The sequence below is a fragment of the Oncorhynchus gorbuscha genome, linkage group LG20, assembly GCF_021184085.1.
Source record: "Oncorhynchus gorbuscha isolate QuinsamMale2020 ecotype Even-year linkage group LG20, OgorEven_v1.0, whole genome shotgun sequence".
In the NCBI taxonomy this organism is placed as follows: Eukaryota; Metazoa; Chordata; class Actinopteri; order Salmoniformes; family Salmonidae; genus Oncorhynchus; species Oncorhynchus gorbuscha.
Window position 1 is genome coordinate 38,786,649 of NC_060192.1, and position 20,000 is coordinate 38,806,648.

The 20,000-nt window shown below is 45.3% G+C and overlaps 1 protein-coding gene across 3 annotated transcripts in view; it reads right to left on the reverse strand.

Moving 5' to 3' along the window:
• Positions 1-20,000, reverse strand: part of LOC124007401 (tripartite motif-containing protein 3-like) — a 126,274-nt gene that overhangs the window by 103,182 nt on the left and 3,092 nt on the right. For all 3 annotated transcript variants that reach the window (XM_046317917.1, XM_046317921.1, XM_046317920.1), the window contains exon 2: positions 15,387-15,455. The gene's annotated coding sequence lies outside the window, so the exon portion shown is untranslated. The remainder of the gene's footprint in view (positions 1-15,386; positions 15,456-20,000) is intronic.

Sequence of the window (20,000 nt, forward strand, 5' to 3'; positions counted from 1 at the left end):
ACAGTATATACATATGAGATGAGTTATATAGGGTATGTAAACATTATATTAAGTGGCATTGTTTAAAGTGGCTAGTGATACATTTTTACATAAATTATTCCATTATTAAAGTGGCTGGAGTTGAGTCAGTATGTTGGCAGCAGCCACTCAATGTTAGTGGTGGCTGTTTTTAACAGTCTGATGGCCTTGAGATAGAAGCTGTTTTTCAGTCTCTCTGTCCCTGCTTTGATGCACCTGTACTGACCTCGCCTTCTGGATGATAACGGGGTTAACAGGCAGTGGCTCGGGTGTTGTCCTTGATGATCTTTATGGCCTCCCTGTGACATCGGGTGGTGTAGGGTCCTGGAGGGCAGGTAGTTTGCCCTCGGTGATGTGTTGTGCAGACCTCACTACCCTCTGGAGAGCCTTAAGGTTGTCGGCGGAGCAGTTGCCGTACCAGGCGGTGATACAGCCCGACAGGATGCTCTCTATTGTGCATCTGTAAAAGTTTGTGAGTGCTTTTGGTGACAAGCTGAATTTCTTCAGCCTCTTTAGGTTGAAGAGGGCTGTCTTTGTGGGTGTACCAATTCAGTTTGTCCGTGATGTGTATGCCGAGGAACTTAAAACTGACTACCCTCCTCACTACTGTCCCATCGATGTGGATAGGGGAGTGCTCCCTCTGCTGTTTCCAGGAGTCGTGGGAACAGTAGACTGGGATAAGGATTGATTGAATATGTCCGTAAACACACCAGCCAGCTGGTCTGCACATGTTCTGAGGACGCGGCTGGGGATGCCGTCTGGGCCTGTAGCCTTGCGAGGGTTAACACGTTTAAATGTTTTACTCACGTCGGCTGCAGTGAAGGAGAGTCCGCAGGTTTTGGTAGCGGGCCGTGTCAGTGGCACTGTATTGTCCTCAAAGCGAGCAAAGAAGTTGTTTAGTCTGTCTGGAAGCAAGACATCCTGGTCCGCGACGGGGCTGGTTTTCTTTTTGTAATCCGTGATTGACTGTAGACCCTGCTACATACCTCGTCTCTGAGCCATTGAATTGAGGCTGCAATTTCAGGAATTTGTGTGGTATTAAATTAAAGAATCCGCTAATATGTGTAATGACCTACAATTGCCTGAAATTGTACCTGCAAATGCAGATGATAGACTAATGCAATGATTTTACCATAAAGAAGATATCTTGTCAATTGTGGTCTGCGAACCCACAACCTTCTGGCCCAATCAAGCTCTTTGAATTGAATTCAATTGAGAGAGTGAAGGAGAGTGTGAGACAGAGAGGCAGAGAGAGAGAGAGAGAGAAAGAGAGAGAGAGAGAAGCAAAGAGAGAGGGAGAGAGATAATTCTCTGTCATCCTAATATTTTTAGATCATTTCCCTTTCTTTCTCTTTCTGGGTTGGGTCCCTCACTTCCTCTTTAGGTGGGTTGCAGTGGGGTACCCCTCACTTACATCAAAACTAAATAATGTGCGTGTGCGTGTGCGTGTGCGTGTGTGTGTGTGTGTGTGTGTGTGTGTGTGTGTGTGTGTGTGTGTGTGTGTGTGTGTGTGTGTGTGTGTGTGTGTGTGTGTGTGTGCGTGCGTGCGTGCGTGCGTGCGTGCGTGCGTGCGTGCATGCTGTGTGTGTACAGAGCAACATAATTGCAGTCATTACAAACCATGATTAGACAGAGGATTAGTGACACCTCTTATGAACAGAGACAATCAATTAGAGTTTGACAGAGGAGCACAGATGACACACACACAAACACAAACATGTGCAGGGGGGTGTAGGTCGCCCAAAAAAGATTGGGATTGCTTTTTAACACAGGGTTCAGAGATAAGGGGAGGATGGGGGAAGATTGGGGGGAGGATGGGGGGAGGATAAGGGGAGGATTGTGGGAAGGATGGGAGACGATGGGGGGGATAAGGGGAGGCTGGGAGGAAGATTGGGGGAGGATTGTGGGGAGGATTGTGGGGAGGATGGGGGGTGGATTGTGCGGAGGATTATGGGGAGGATTGGGGGAGGATTGTGGGGAGGATTGTGGAAGGATAAGGCGAGGATTGTGGGGAGGATTGGGGAGGATAAGGGGAGGATGGGGGAGGATGGGAGGATTGTGGGAGGATTGTGGGGAGGATTGTGGGGAGGATTGTGGGGAGGATTGAGGGGAGGTTTGTGGGGAGGATTGGGGAGGATTGTGGGGAGGATTGGGGAAGGGGAGGATTGTGGGGAGGATTGGGGGAGGCTTGTGGGGAGGATTGTGGGGAGGATTGTGGGGAGGATTGTGGGGGAGGTTTGGGGGAGGATTGTGGTGAGGGGAGGATTTGGGGAGGATTGTGGGAGGGAGAGGATTGTGATTGGGGAGGATTGTGGGGAGAATTGGGGAGGATTGTGGGGAGGATTGGGGGAGGGTTGTGGTGAGGATAAGGGGGGATGGGGGGATTGTGGGGGAGGATTGTGGGGAGGATTTGGGGAGGATTGTGGGAGGATTGGGGGAGGGTTAGGGGAGGATTGAGGGGAGGATTGTGGGGGGAGGTTTGGGGAGGATTGGAGGATTGTGGGGAGGAGGATTGGGGAGGATTTTGGGGAGGATAAGGGGAGGATGGGGGGAGGATTGTGGGGAGGATTGTGGGGAGGATGATGGGGTGGATTGTGGGGAGGATTGTGGGGAGGATTGTGGGGAGGATTGTGGGGGAGAAGATTGTGGAAGGATAAGGGGAGGATTGTGGGGATTTTTTTAACACAGGGAGGATAAGGGAGGATGGGGGGAAGATTGGGGGAGGATGGGGGGAGGATAAGGGGAGGATTGGGGGGAAGGATGGGAGGATGGGGGGAGGAGGGGAGGCTGGGAGGGATTGGGGGAGGATTGTGGGGAGGATTGAGGAGGATGGGGGGTGGGGATTGTGGAAGGATTATGGGGAGGATTGTGGGGAGGATTGTGGGGAGGGTTGAGGATAAGGGGAGGATGGGGGAGGATTGGGGGAGGATGGGGGGAGGAGGGAGGATTGTGGGGAGGATGGGAGGATGGGGGGGAGGGATTGTGGGGAGGATTGTGGGGGGATTGTGGGGGGATTGTGGGGAGGATTGGGGAAGGAGGGGAGGATTGTGGGGAGGGGAGGCTTGTGGGGAGGATTGTGGGGAGGATTGTGGGGAGGGGGAGGTTTGGGGGAGGATTGTGGGGAGGATTGGGGGAGGATTGGGGGAGGATTTTGGGGAGGATAAGGGAGGATTGTGGGGAGGTTTGGGGAGGATAAGGGGAGGATGGGGAGGATTGTGGGGAGGATTGTGGGAGGATTGTGGGGAGGATTGTGGGAGGATTGAGGGGAGGATTGTGGGGAGGATTGGGGGAGGATTGGGGGAGGATTGGGGGAGGAGTTGTGGGAGGATAAGGGGAGGATTGGGGGGATTGTGGGGAGGATTGTGGGAGGATTGTGGGGAGGATTGTGGGGGATTGTGGGAGGGTTTGGGGGAGGATTGTGGGGAGGATTGTGGAGAGGATTGGGGGAGGATTTTGGGGAGGATAAGGGGAGTATTGGGGGAGGGTTGTGGTGAGGATAAGGGGAGGATGGGGGGTTGTGGGGAGGATTGTGGGAGGATTGTGGGGAGGATTGTGGGAGGATTGAGGGGAGGATTGAGGGGGGGAATTGGGGAGGGGAGGATTGTGGGCAGGATTGGGGGAGGGTTGTGGTGAGGATAAGGGGAGGATGGGGGGATTGTGGGGAGGATTGTGGGAGGATTGTGGGGAGGATTGTGAGAGGGTTGTGGGGAGGATTGAGGGGAGGATTGAGGGGAGGATTGTGGGGAGGATTGGGGGAGGATTGTGGGCAGGATTGGGGAAGGATAAGGGGGAGGATTGTGGGGAGGATTGGGGAGGATTGTGGGGGAGGATTGTTGGGAGGATTGAGGGGAGGATTAGTGGGGAGGATGGGGGGGTGGATTGGGGGAGGGTTGTGGTGAGGATAAGGGGAGATGGGGGAGGATTGTGGGGAGGATTGTGGGAGGATTGTGGGGAGGATTGTGGGGAGGATTGGGGGAGGATTGTGGGGAAGATTGTGGAAGATTAAGGGGAGGATTGTGGGGGGGTTGGGGAGGATTGTGGGGAGGATTGTGGGGAGGATTGGGGGAGGGTTGTGGTGAGGATAAGGGGAGGATGGGGGAGGATGGGTGGAGGATGGGGAGGGATTGTGGGGAGGATTGTGGGGAGGATTGTGGGAGGATTGTGGGAGGATTGTGGGGAGGATTGGGGAGTATTGTGGGGAGGATTGTGGGGAGGATTGTGGGGAGGTTTGGGGGAGGATTGTGGGGAGGATTGTGGGGAGGATTGGGGAGGATTTTGGGGAGGATAAGGGGAGGATGGGGGGAGGATTGTGGGGAGGATTGTGGGAGGATTGTGGGGAGGATTGTGGGGAGGATGGGGGTGGATTGTGGGGAGGATTGTGGGGAGGATTGAGGGAGGATTGTGGGGAAGATTGTGGAAGGATAAGGGGAGGATTGTGGGGAGGTTTGGGGGAGGATTGTGGGGAGGATTGGGGGAGGGTTGTGGTGAGGATAAGGGGAGGATGTGGGGGGATTGTGGGGAGGATTGTGGGAGGATTGTGGGGGGGAGAGAGAGAGAGAGAGAGAGAGAGAGAGAGAGAGAGAGAGAGAGAGAGAGAGAGAGAGAGAGAGAGAGAGAGAGAGAGAGAGAGAGAGAGAGAGAGAGGCAAAGAGAGAGGGAGAGAGATAATTCTCTGTCATCCTAATATTTTTAGATAATTTCCCTTTCTTTCTCTTTCTGGGTTGGGTCCCTCACTTCCTCTTTAGGTGGGTTGCAGTGGGGTACCCCTCACTTACATCAAAACTAAATAATGTGTGTGTGTGTATTATCATGTGTGTGTGTGTGTGTGTGTGTGTGTGTGTGTGTGTGTGTGTGTGTGTGTGTGTGTGTGTGTGTGTGTGTGTGTGTGTGTGTGTGTGTGTGTGTGTGTGTGTGTGTGTGTGTGTGTGTGTGTGTGTGTGTGTGTGTGTGTGTGTGTGTGTGTGTGTGTGTGTGTGTGTGTGTGTGTGTGTGTGTGTACAGAGCAACATAATTGCAGTCATTACAAACCATGATTAGACAGAGGATTAGTGACACCTCTTATGAACAGAGACAATCAATTACAGTTTGACAGAGGAGCACAGATGACACACACACAAACACAAACATGTGCAGGGGGGTGTAGGTCGCCCAAAAAAAGATTGGGATTGCTTTTTAACACAGGGTTCAGAGATAAGGGGAGGATGGGGGAAGATTGGGGGAGAATGGGGGGAGGATAAGGGGAGGATTGTGGGAAGGATGGGAGATGATGGGGGGATAAGGGGAGGCTGGGAGGAAGATTGGGGGATTGTGGGGAGGATTGTGGGGTGGATGGGGGGGGGTGGATTGTGGGGAGGATTGTGGAAGGATAAGGGGAGGATTGTGGGGAGGTTTGGGGGAGGATTGCGGGGAGGATTGTGGGGAGGATTGAGGGAGGATTGTGGGGAGGATGGGTGGAGGATGGTGGGGAGGATTGTGGGAGGTTTGTGGGAGGATTGTGGGGAGGATTGTGGGGAGGATTGGGGAAGGATAAGGCGAGGATTGTGGGGAGGATTGGGGGAGGCTTGTGGGGAGGATTGTGGGGAGGATTGTGGGGAGGATTGTGGGTAGGTTTGGGGGAGGATTGTGGGGAGGATTGTGGGGAGGATTGGGGGAGGATTTTGGGGAGGATAAGGGGAGGATGGGTGGAGGATGGGGGGAGGATTGTGGGGAGGATTGTGGGGGAGGATTGTGGGAGGATTGTGGGGAGGATTGTGGGGAGGATGGGGGGTGGATTGTGGGGAGGATTGTGGGGAGGATTGGGGGAGGATTGTGGGGAAGATTGTTATGGATAAGGGGAGGATTGTGGGGAGGATTGTGGGGAGGATTGTGGGGAGGATTGGGGGAGGGTTGTGGGGAAGATAAGGGGAGGATGGGGGAGAGGATTGTGGGGAGGATTGTGGGGAGGATTGTGGGGAGGTTTGGGGGAGGATTGTGGGGAGGATTGGGGAGGATTTTGGGGAGGATAAGGGGAGGATGGGGGGAGGATTTGGGGAGGATTGTGGGGAAGATTGTGTAAGGATAGTGGGGAGGTTTGGGGGAGGATTGTGGGGAGGATTGGGGGAGGGTTGTGGTGAGGATAAGGGGAGGATGTGGGGGGATTGTGGGGAGGATTGTGGGAGGATTGTGGGGAGGATTGTGGGAGGATTGTGGGGAGGATTGAGGGGAGGATTGTGGGGAGGATTGGGGAGAATTGTGGGCAGGATTGGGGAAGGATAAGGGGAGGATTGTGGGGGAGGATTGGGGAGGATTGTGGGGAGGATTTTGGGAGGATTGAGGGGGGAATGTGGGGAGGATGGGGGGTGGATTGTGGGGAGGATTGTGGGGAGGATTGGGGGAGGATTGTGGGGAAGATTGAGGAAGGATAAGGGGAGGATTGTGGGGAGGGTTGTTGGGAGGATTGTGGGGAGGATTGGGGGAGGGTTGTGGTGAGGATAAGGGGAGGATGGGGGAGGATTGTGGGGAGGATTGTGGGAGGATTGTGGGGAGGATTGTTGGGAGAATTGAGGGGAGGATTGTGGGGGGATGGGGGGGTGAATTGTGGGGAGGATTGTGGGGAGGATTGGGGGAGGATTGTGGAAGATTAAGGGGAGGATTGTGGGGAGATTTGGGGGAGGATTGTGGGGAGGATTGGGGGAGGGTTGTGGTGAGGATAAGGGGAGGATGGGGGGGGGATTGTGGGGAGGATTGTGGGAGGATTGTGGGGAGGATTGTGGGAGGATTGTGGGGAGGATTTTAGGGAGGATTGAGGGTGGATTGTTGGGAGGATTGGGGAGGATTGGGGGAGGATTGTGGGGAGGATGGGGGGAGGATAAGGGGAGGATGGGGGGAGGATAAGGGGAGGATGGGGCGTGTAAGAAGCGATAATAAGAGACAGATGAGAAAACAGAGGGGAGTCCTGCTGGGGATTCTGACATCAGAGGGGAGAGGCTGACAAACACAGAATAATTAAATGGGAAAGGTGGAGAGGGCCAGTGAGACGGAGACAGAGAGAGAAAGAGAGAAAAGAGAGAGAGAGAAAGAGAGAGAGAGAGAGAGAAGAGAGAGACAGAGAGAGAGAGAGAGATAGAGAGAGAAAATAGAGAGAGAGAGAAAGAGAGAGAGACAGAGACAGAGAGAGCAAGAAAAGAGAGAGAGAGAGAGAGAGAGAGAGAGAGAGAGAGAGAGAGAAATAGAGAAAAGAGAGAAAGAGAGAGAGAGAGAGAGAAAGAGAGAAAGAGAGAGAGAGAGAGAGAGAGAGACAGAGAGAGACAAGATAGAGAGAGAAAAGAGAGAGAGAGAGAGAGAGAGAGAGAGACAGAGAGAGAGAGAGAGAGAGAGAGAGAGAGAGAGAGAGAGAGAGAGAGAGAGAGAGAGAGAGAGAGAGAGAGAGAAATAGAGAAAAGAGAGAAAGAGAGAGAGAGAGAGAGAAAGAGAGAAAAGAGAGAAAGAGAGAGAGAGAGAGAGAAGAGAGAGAGAGAGAGAAAGCCATCCTATTTCACTAAACATATGTATCCCGTGTCAATGAAGCTCCTTAATTGACTGAGAGGAAGAGGAGTAGGACTGGAGAAGATGTGTGTGGTCAGGTCAGGGGTGAACAGACTGAAGCTTGTAGAGTAATAGACTTTTAGACAAGAACACCCTATGTGTTCACCAGATAACTGATAGGAGAGATCTACTACTAACACTACACAGACACACTGTGTGTGTAACCATCTTTCTGGGGTTCTACTGAGGAGCACATTGTTACCATGGTGACTGCATCCAGTTCAGCTGAACACAGATGGTCTCTCTCTCTCTCTGTCTCTCTCTCTCTGTCTCTCTCTCTCTGTCTCTCTCTCTCTCTCTGTCTCTCTCTCTCTGTCTCTCTCTCTCTCCCTATACACTGTGTGTGACTGTGTGTGATTGTGTGTATCTGTGTGTGACTGTGTGTATCTGTGTGTGACTGTGTGTATCTGTGTCTGACTGTGTGTATCTGTGTGTGACTGTGTGTATCTGTGTGTGACTGTGTGTATCTGTGTGTGACTGTGTGTATCTGTGTGTGACTGTGTGTATCTGTGTGTATCTGTGTGTATCTGTGTGTATCTGTGTGTTCACGTCATCAAAAGTCGTCAGAGTGCGCAGCTGAACATTGTATGTTGGAAAACACTTGTTTTTTTTTATTTTTTTATTTTGATTGAAACAAACCCGGTATTCATTAAATAGGAATGCAGAACTTGTTTTTTGTGTGGATTCTGTGAAACGGTTAGTTTTTAACCGCAAGGACCGCTATTTTCTTGTCCTGGAAACCCAGGTTGTTGTCTGCTTGACAGAGACGCTAAGCTGATAGCCATCGAGCTAACGAAGTTAGTCCCAGATGAGTTTTGTAACGGAGCCCTCTTTGTCTGGAGAAATATATGAATGGTTCCAGCGCTGTAGGAGGTGTATCTATCACCCGCTTGTTTCGGGACAAACCGGACCACTCGGAGTTGTATGCTTGAGGTGGCTTCACTGATCACGCAGGTCGCCAGCCTACATAAGTAATCATGTGCCTATGAATCAGATTTATACTGTTAGCACTGAGGCGGTGTGCCTTAGGAGGGAGTCCACTGTCAGCAGCTCACCCTGCACTAACATAAAGAACATGAGCACATCTACTACTGCTAAGCTTCCCAGTAAAGCAATGACAACAAAAGGATCCCAGAAAAGTGCTCAAAATAGCCCACGTTAAATTGAAGATGTGGCAAATAGGAGTGGAAATATCGTCCGCTATTATCCCGAGTAATTTTCCATCCAAGTTGTCAGACCCCGGTGGCTCGTCATTGTTGATAGACAACAATATTTTTTTCACCTCTTCCACATTAACTTTACTGAAAATAAAATTACAATTCTTGTCTTTCATAATTTGGTCAGATATACTTGGATGTGTAGTGTCAGCATTTGTTGCTGGCATGTCATGCCTAAGTTTGCTAATCTTGCCAATGAAAAAAACAAAGTAGTTGGGAATATCAGTTGGTTTTGTGATGAATGAGCCATCTGTTTCAATGAATGATGGAGCTGAGTTTGCCTTTTTGCCCATAATGTAATTTAAGTAGCTCCAAAGCTTTTCACTATCATTCTTTATATCATTTATCTTTGTTTCATAGTGTAGTTTCTCCTTCTTTTTCTTCAGTTTAGTCACATGATTTCTCAATTTGCATTAAAATCAATCGGTTGTGCAGCCAAACTTATCTGCCATTCCCTTTGCCTCATCCCTCTCAACTAAAAACCATTTTTTAATTCCTCATCAATCCACAGGGATTTAACAGGTTTTACAGACATTTTCTTCATGGGTGCTTATTAGCAACTGGAATAAGCAATTTCATAAATGGTTGCTCCTCATTACACACCACAGACCAACAGATATTCTTTACATCAACAACATAGGAATCACTACAAAACTTATTGTATGACCTCTTATACACTATATTTGGCCCAGTGTTTGAAACTTTTGTTACTAGTAAGTTATTGATTTCAGGAACCTTGTTTCTTAAGCCTACTAGAAAGAGTGTGCCCTCAGGCCTGGAGGGAAGCAAAAGTCATTCTGCTAATCAAGAACAGTAAAGCCCCCTTTACTGACTCAAATAGTTGACCAATCAGCCTGTTACCTTCCCTTAGTAAACTTTTGGATAAAATTGTTTTTGACCAGATACAATGCTATTTAACTATAAACAAACTGATAACAACTTTCAGCATGCTTATAGGGAAGGACATTCAACAAGCACATCACTTAAACAAATGACTGATGATTGGCTGAGAGAAAATGATGACACAGAGATTGGGGGGCTGTTTTGTTAGACTTCAGTGTGGCTTTTGACATTATCAATCATAGTCTGCTGCTGGAAAAACATATGTGTTATTGCTTTACACCTCCTGCTATATTGTGTTACCCGTCTAACAGAACGCAGAGGGTGTTCTTTAATAGAAGCCTCTCTAACATAATCAAGGTAGAATCAGGAATTCCCCAAGGCAGCTGTCTAGGCCCATTACTTTTTCCTCTCTTTAGGAAAAGCCAGAGTGTCTATGTACAGTGGCAAAGTATGTGAACCATTTGGAATCATCTGGATTTCTGCATAAATTGGTCATAAAATTAGATTTGATCTTCACAACAACAGACAAACACAGTCTGCTTAAAATAACAACACACAAATTACTGTAATTATCTTGTCTATATTGAATACATAATTTAAACATTCGCAGGGTAGGTTGGAAAAATTATGTGAACCTAGGCTAATGACTTCTCCAAAAGCGAATTGGAATCAGGAGTCAGCTAACCAAGAGTACAATCATTGAGACGAGATTGGAGATGTTGGTTAGAGCTGCCCTTTAAAAAACACTCCCGGGCCTCCCGGGTGGCACAGTGGTTAAGGGCGCTGTACTGCTGCGCCAGCTGTGCCACCAGAGACTCTGGGTTCGCTGAGCTGTAGTCAACAAACAGCATTCTCACATAGGTGTTTTTAAAATAACATTTTAAAAACACTCACAAAATGTGAGTTTGCTATTCACAAGAAGCATTGCCTGATGTGAACCATGTCTCAAACAAAAGAGATCTCAGAAGACCTCAGATTAAGAATTGTTGACTTGCATAAAGCTGGAAAGGGTTACAAAAGTATCTCTAAAAGCCTTGATGTTCATCCGTCCATGGTAAGACAAATTGTCTATAGCACTGTTGCTACTCTCGCTAGGAGTAGCCATCCTGCAAAGATGACTGCAAGAGCACAGCGCAGAATGCTCAATGAGGTTAAGAAGAATCCTAGAGTGTCAGCTAAAGACTTACAGAAATCTCTGGAACATTCTAACATCTCTGTTGACTAGTCTACGATACGTAAAACACTAAACAAGAATGGTATTCATAAGAGGACACCACCGAAGAAGCCACTGCTGTCCAAAAAAAAAACATTGCTGCACATCTGAAGTTAGCAAAAGTGCACCTTGATGATCCACAGCGCTACTGGCCAAAAATATTATGTGGACAGATGAAACTAAAGTTGAGTTGTTTGAAAGGAACACACAACACTATGTGTGGAGAAAAAAAGCACAGCACACCAACATCAAATCCTCATCCCAACTGTAAAGCATGGTGGAGGGAGCATCATGGTTTGGGTCTGCTTTGCTGCCTCAGCACCTGGACAGCTTGCTAACATCGCCGGAAAAATGAATTCCCAAGTTTATCAATACATTTTTAAGGAGAATGTAAGGCTATCTGTATGCCACTTGAAGCTCAACAGAAGTTGAGTGATGCAACAGGACAACGACCCATACTTTTCCAACCCTGCACTGTGAATGTTTACACGGTGTGTTCAATCAAGACATGAAAACTGAGGAGTATAATTGTTTGTGTGTTATTAGTGTAAGCAGACTGTGATTGTCTGTTGTGACTTAGATAAAGATCAGATCAAATTATTTTTTAGGCTCGCGTCTGGTTTCCCTTTGTAGTCCGTAATACTTTTCAAGCCCTGCCACATCTGACGAGCGTCAGAGCCGGTGTATTAGAATTCAACCCTGTATTGACGCTTTGCTTGTTTGATGGTTCGTTTGAGGGCATTGCGGGATTTCTTACAAGCGTCCGGATTAGTCTCCCACTCCTTAAAAGCGGCAGCTCTAGCCTTTTGTTCAATGCGGATGTTGCCTGTAATCCATTGCTTCTGGTTGGGATATGTACGTACAGTCATTGTGGGGACAACATCGTCGATGCACTTATTGATGAAGCCGATGACTGAGGTGGTGTATTCCTCAATGCCATTGGATGAATCCCGGAACATAACTCTATTCCACAGTACTACATAGAGCCATGACTACATGGAACTCTATTCCACAGTACTACATAGAGCCATGACTACATGGAACTCTATTCCACAGTACTACATAGAGACATGACTACATGGAACTCTATTCCACAGTACTACATAGAGCCATGACTACATGGAACTCTATTCCACAGTACTACATAGAGCCATGACTACATGGAACTCTATTCCACAGTACTACATAGAGCCATGACTACATGGAACTCTATTCCACAGTACTACATAGAGACATGACTACATGGAACTCTATTCCACAGTACTACATAGAGCCATGACTACATGGAACTCTATTCCACAGTACTACATAGAGCCATGACTACATGGAACTCTATTCCACAGTACTACATAGAGCCATGACTACATGGAACTTTATTCCACAGTACTAGATAGAGCCATGACTACATGGAACTCTATTCCACAGTACTACATAGAGCCATGACTACATGGAACTCTATTCCACAGTACTACATAGAGCCATGACTACATGGAACTCTATTCCACAGTACTAGATAGAGACATGACTACATGGAACTCTATTCCACAGTACTAGATAGAGACATGACTACATGGAACTCTATTACACAGTACTACATAGACCCATGACTACATGGAACTCTATTCCACAGTACTACATAGAGCCATGACTACATGGAACTCTATTCCACAGTACTACATAGAGCCATGACTACATGGAACTCTATTCCACAGTACTACATAGAGCCATGACTACATGGAACTCTATTCCACAGTACTACATAGAGCCATGACTACATGGAACTCTATTCCACAGTACTACATAGAGCCATGACTACATGGAACTCTATTCCACAGTACTAGATAGAGACATGACTACATGGAACTCTATTCCACAGTACTAGATAGAGACATGACTACATGGAACTCTATTCCACAGTACTACATAGAGCCATGACTACATGGAACTCTATTCCACAGTACTACATAGAGCCATGATTACAGATTAACAAACACCTTGTGGAACAGCAGGGACTGTGAAGCAACACAAACATAGGCGCATACACACACACAGAATACGCACCAAACACACAGAATACGCACCAAACACACACACAGAATACGCACCAAACACACAGGTACACATGGATTTTAGTACTGTATGTATATGGTAGTTGTGGAGTAGGGGCCTGAGGGCACATATTCTGAATGTCTTGTAATGTTTTTAAAATTGTATAAACTGCTTTCATTTTTGCTGGAACCTAGGAAGATAAGCAGGAACTAATGGGGATCCATAATGAATACAAATACAATACATGTGTAGTCCTATGTGTATGTGTGTGTACCTGTGTGTACCTGTGTGTACTAAGGCTCAGGTTGAGGTGTACTGTAGTCTGTAAAGCAGGTTGAAGTGTAGTGTAGCCTGTAAAGCAGGTTGAAGTGTACTGTAGTCTGTAAAGCAGGTTGAAGTGTAGTGTAGTCTGTAAAGCAGGTTGAAGTGTACTGTAGTCTGTAAAGTAGGTTGAAGTGTAGTGTAGTCTATAAAGCAGGTTGAAGTGTAGTGTAGTCTGTAAAGCAGGTTGAAGTGTAGAGTAGTCTATAAAGCAGGTTGAAGTGTACTGTAGTCTATAAAGCAGGTTGAGGTGTAGTGTAGTGTAGTCTATAAAGCAGGTTGAAGTGTAGTGTAGTGTAGTCTGTAAAGCAGGTTGTAGTGTAGTATAGTCTGTAAAGCAGGTTGTAGTGTAGTATAGTCTGTAAAGCAGGTTGAAGTGTAGTGTAGTCTATAAAGCAGGTTGAAGTGTAGTGTAGTCTATAAAGCAGGTTGAAGTGTACTGTAGTCTGTAAAGCAGGTTGAAGTATAGTGTACTCTGTAAAGCAGGTTGAAGTGTAGAGTAGTCTATAAAGCAGGTTGAAGTGTAGAGTAGAGTAGTCTATAAAGCAGGTTGAAGTGTAGTGTAGTCTATAAAGCAGGTTGAAGTGTAGAGTAGAGTAGTCTACAAAGCAGGTTGAAGTGTAGTGTAGTGTACTCTGTAAAGCAGGTTGAAGTGTAGTGTAGTGTAGTCTGTAAAGCTGGTTGAAGTGTAGTGTAGTCTATAAAGCAGGTTGAAGTGTAGAGTAGTGTAGTCTATAAAGCAGGTTGAAGTATAGAGTAGAGTAGTCTATAAAGCAGGTTGAAGTGTAGAGTAGAGTAGTCTATAAAGCAGGTTGAAGTATAGAGTAGAGTAGTCTATAAAGCAGGTTGAAGTATAGAGTAGAGTAGTCTATAAAGCAGGTTGTAGTGTAGTATAGTCTATAAAGCAGGTTGAAGTGTAGAGTAGAGTAGTCTATAAAGCAGGTTGAAGTGTAGAGTAGAGTAGTGTAGACTGTAAAGCAGGTTGAAGTGTAGTGTAGTCTATAAAGCAGGTTGAAGTATAGAGTAGAGTAGTCTATAAAGCAGGTTGAAGTGTAGATTAGTCTATAAAGCAGGTTGAAGTGTAGTGTAGTCTATAAAGCAGGTTGAAGTGTAGTGTAGTCTATAAAGCAGGTTGAAGTGTAGAGTAGAGTAGTCTATAAAGCAGGTTGAAGTATAGAGTAGAGTAGTCTATAAAGCAGGTTGAAGTGTATTGTAGTGTAGTCTATAAAGCAGGTTGAAGTGTAGAGTAGAGTAGTCTATAAAGCAGGTTGAAGTGTATTGTAGTGTAGTCTGTAAAGCAGGTTGAAGTGTAGAGTAGTCTATAAAGCAGGTTGAAGTATAGAGTAGAGTAGTCTATAAAGCAGGTTGAAGTGTAGTGTAGTGTAGTCTATAAAGCAGATTGAAGTGTAGTGTAGTGTAGTCTTTAAAGCAGGTTGAAGTGTAGTGTAGTCTATAAAGCAGGTTGAAGTGTAGTGTAGTGTAGTCTATAAAGCAGATTGAAGTGTAGTGTAGTGTAGTCTTTAAAGCAGGTTGAAGTGTAGTGTAGTGTGGTCTATAAAGCAGGTTGAAGTGTAGTGTACTGTAGTCTGTAAAGCAGGTTGAAGTGTAGAGTAGTGTAGTCTGTAAAGCAGGTTGAAGTGTAGTGTAGTCTGTAAAGCAGGTTGAAGTGTAGTGTAGTCTATAAAGCAGGTTGAAGTGTAGTGTACTGTAGTCTATAAAGCAGGTTGAAGTGTAGTGTAGTCTGTAAAGCAGGTTGAAGTGTACTGTAGTCTGTAAAGCAGGTTGAAGTGCACTGTAGTCTGTAAAGCAGGTTGAAGTGTACTGTAGTCTGTAAAGCAGGTTGAAGTGTACTGTAGTCTTTAATGCAGGTTGAAGTGTAGAGTAGTGTAGTCTGTAAAGCAGGTTTAAGTGTAGTGTAGTCTGTAATGCAGGTTGAAGTGTAGTGTACTGTAGTCTATAAAGCAGGTTGAAGTGTAGTGTAGTCTGTAATACAGGTTGAAGTGTAGTGTACTGTAGTCTATAAAGCAGGTTGAAGTGTAGTGTAGTCTGTAATACAGGTTGAAGTGTAGTGTACTGTAGTCTATAAAGCAGGTTGAAGTGTAGTGTAGTCTGTAATACAGGTTGAAGTGTAGTGTACTGTAGTCTACAAACACACGACTTACCCAACCATGTTGTTGCTGTCAGAATGGTTGATCTGTGATGAAGTCAGGAATCCTAGTTTCTCCAGACAACTGCACCAGGGACAGAGAGAGTTAACTTAACAAGATGACTCCTCAACCAGGGACAGAGAGATTTAACTTAACAAGATGTTAACATAACAAGATGTTAACATAACAAGATGACTCCTCAACCAGGGACAGAGAGATTTAACTTAACAAGATGACTCCTCAACCAGAGACAGAGAGATTTAACATAACAAGATGTTAACATGACAAGATGTTAACATAACAAGATGACTCCTCAACCAGGGACAGAGAGATTTAACTTAACAAGATGACTCCTCAACCAGAGACAGAGAGATTTAACATAACAAGATGTTAACATAACAAGATGTTAACATAACAAGATGTTAACATAACAAGATGTTAACATGACAAGATGTCTCCTCAACCAGGGACAGAGAGATTTAACATAACAAGATGTTAACATAACAAGATGACTCCTCAACCAGAGACAGAGAGACTTAACATAACAAGATGTTAACATAACAAGATGACTCCTCAACCAGAGATAGAGAGATTTAACTTAACAAGATGTTAGCATAACAAGATGACTCCTCAACCAGGGACAGAGAGATTTAACTTAACAAGATGACTCCTCAACCAGAGACAGAGAGATTTAACTTAACAAGATGACTCCTCAACCAGAGACAGAGAGATTTAACATAACAAGATGTTAACATAACAAGATGTTAACATAACAAGATGTCTCCTCAACCAGAGACAGAGAGATTTAACTTAACAAGATGTTAACTTAACAAGATGTCTCCTCAACCAGAGACAGAGAGATTTAACATAACAAGATGTTAACATAACAAGATGTTAACATAACAAGATGTCTCCTCAACCAGAGACAGAGAGATTTAACATAACAAGATGTTAACATAACAAGATGTTAGCATAACAAGATGACTCCTCAACCAGGGACAGAGAGATTTAACTTAACAAGATGACTCCTCAACCAGAGATAGAGAGATTTAACTTAACAAGATGTTAGCATAACAAGATGACTCCTCAACCAGGGACAGAGAGATTTAACATAACAAGATGACTCCTCAACCAGAGACAGAGAGATTTAACATAACAAGATGTTAACATAACAAGATGTTAACATAACAAGATGTTAACATAACAAGATGTCTCCTCAACCAGAGACAGAGAGATTTAACTTAACAAGATGTTAACATAACAAGATGTCTCCTCAACCAGAGACAGAGAGATTTAACATGACAAGATGTTAACATAACAAGATGTCTCCTCAACCAGAGACAGAGAGATTTAACATAACAAGATGTTAACATAACAAGATGTTAACATAACAAGATGTCTCCTCAACCAGAGACAGAGAGATTTAACTTAACAAGATGTTAACTTAACAAGATGTCTCCTCAACCAGAGACAGAGAGATTTAACATAACAAGATGTTAACATAACAAGATGTTAACATAACAAGATGTCTCCTCAACCAGAGACAGAGAGATTTAACATAACAAGATGTTAACATAACAAGATGTTAACATAACAAGATGACTCCTCAACCAGGGACAGAGAGATTTAACTTAACAAGATGACTCCTCAACCAGAGATAGAGAGATTTAACTTAACAAGATGTTAGCATAACAAGATGACTCCTCAACCAGGGACAGAGAGATTTAACTTAACAAGATGACTCCTCAACCAGAGACAGAGAGATTTAACTTAACAAGATGACTCCTCAACCAGAGACAGAGAGATTTAACATAACAAGATGTTAACATAACAAGATGTTAACATAACAAGATGTCTCCTCAACCAGAGACAGAGAGATTTAACATAACAAGATGTTAACATAACAAGATGTCTCCTCAACCAGAGACAGAGAGATTTAACTTAACAAGATGTTAACTTAACAAGATGTCTCCTCAACCAGAGACAGAGAGATTTAACATGACAAGATGTTAACATAACAAGATGTTAACATAACAAGATGTCTCCTCAACCAGAGACAGAGAGATTTAACATGACAAGATGTTAACATAACAAGATGACTCCTCAACCAGAGACAGAGAGATTTAACATAACAAGATGACTCCTCAACCAGAGACAGAGAGATTTAACATAACAAGATGTTAACATAACAAGATGACTCCTCAACCAGAGACAGAGAGATTTAACATGACAAGATGTCTCCTCAACCAGAGACAGAGAGATTTAACATAACAAGATGACTCCTCAACCAGAGACAGAGAGATTTAACATAACAAGATGACTCCTCAACCAGAGACAGAGAGATTTAACATAACAAGATGTTAACATAACAAGATGACTCCTCAACCAGAGACAGAGAGATTTAACATAACAAGATGTTAAAATAACAAGATGTCTCCTCAACCAGAGACAGAGAGATTTAACATAACAAGATGTTAACATAACAAGATGTCTCCTCAACCAGAGACAGAGAGATTTAACATAACAAGATGTTAACATAACAAGATGACTCCTCAACCAGAGACAGAGAGATTTAACATAACAAGATGTCTCCTCAACCAGAGACAGAGAGATTTAACATAACAAGATGTCTCCTCAACCAGGGACAGAGAGATTTAACATGACAAGATGTTAACATAACAAGATGAATAAGATGAATAACATAATTCACATCAGTAAGAGCAACAAGACATTTCAATAATGCGAGTGACACACGCTTCTTGGTGTACTGACAGCGCAGGAGGCTGGTGGCACGTTGATTGGGGAGGACGGGTTCGTGGTAACGACTGGACCGGAATCAGAGGAATGGTATCCAATACATCAAACACGTGGGGTTTTCCCTGCGGTTGATACCATTCCATTGACTCCATTATTATGAGCCGTTCTCCCCTCAGTAATCTCCACTGACTGACAGGTTTGACAGACTTTTTTTGGTTTGATGAGGTTAAAGTCAGGGTTCAGGTAAGGTCAGGGTTCAGGTAAGAGTTAAGGTCAGGGTTAAGGTCAGGGTTACCTTAACCCTGACCTTAACTCTTACCTGAACCCTGACCTGAACCCTGACCTGAACCCTGACCTGAACCCTGACCTTAACCCTGACCTTAACCCTGACCTTAACCCTGACCTTAACCCTGACCTGAACCCTGACCTGAACCCTGACCTTAACCCTGACCTTAACCCTGACCTGAACCCTGACCTGAACCCTGACCTTAACCCTGACCTTAACCCTGACCTTAACCCTGACCTGAACCCTGACCTGAACCCTGACCTGAACCCTGACCTTAACCCTGACCTGAACCCTGACCTTAACCCTGACCTTAACCCTGACCTGAACCCTGACCTGAACCCTGACCTTAACCCTGACCTTAAAGTTAAACTTGAACTTATAGTTAACCGTCAAAACACAGCCGTTTTTATCTCAACGTCAAATCATTTCTGGGTACAAATTAAGTATTTTATGAGTATTTTGTATTAAAAAAATAGTACAAAAAAAAGAACAAATAAAAACAAAAATAACAAATAGTTTCTCAAGCAAGAATTTTTCTAGGACTGTCTGGGAGCTTTCTGAGTGGGGCGGGGAAAACTGAAAATGAGCTGTTATTGGTAGAGAGGTTTGAAACTCCCTTTCTTATTGGTCTATTAGCTCATTTACAGCCTAATGATGCCACAAGGCAGGCCAAAAATCCATCCCACCAAAAAAAGGCTGAAATGTCAGGCAGTCTTTTTAAAACAGCTCTTACACTAAAAGGGCATTATCCTTTTTTTCTCTCACAATTGCACAGTATTATTCCAACCACATACTGTATATTCCAACCACACACTATATATTGCTCAAAAAAATAAAGGGAACACTAAAACAACACAATGTAACTCCAAGTCAATCACACTTCTGTGAAATCAAAGTGTCCACTTAGGAAGCAACACTGATTGACAATACATTTCACATGCTGTTGTGCAAATGGAATAGACAACAGGTGGAAATTATAGGCAATTAGCAAGACACCCCCAATAAAGGAGTGGTTCTGCGGGTGGTGACCACAGACCACTTCTCAGTTCCTATGCTTCGGTCACTTTTGAATGCTGGCTGTGGTTTTTTTATGTACCTTTATTTAACTAGGCAAGTCAGTTAAGAACAAATTCTTATTTTCAATGACGGCCTGGGAACAGTGGGTTAACTGCCTGTTCAGGGGTAGAACGACATATTTGTACCTTGTCAGCTCGGGGGTTTGAACTTGCAACCTTTCGGTTACTAGTCCAACGCTCTAACCATTAGGCTACCCTGCCGCCCCTGCATGCTTTTACTCTGGTGGTAGCATGAGATGGAGTCTACAACCCACACAAGTGGCTCAGGTAGTGCAGCTCATCCAGGATGGCACATCAATGCGAGCTGTGGCAAGAAAGTTTGCTGTGTCTGTCAGCGTAGTGTCCAGAGCATGGAGGAGCTACCAGGAAATAGGCCAGTACATCAGGAGACGTGGAGGAGGCCGTAGGAGGGCAACAACCCAGCAGCAGGACCGCTACCTCCACCTTTGTGCAAGGAGGAGCAGGAGGAGCACTGCCAGAGCCCTGCAAAATGACCTCCAGCAGGCCACA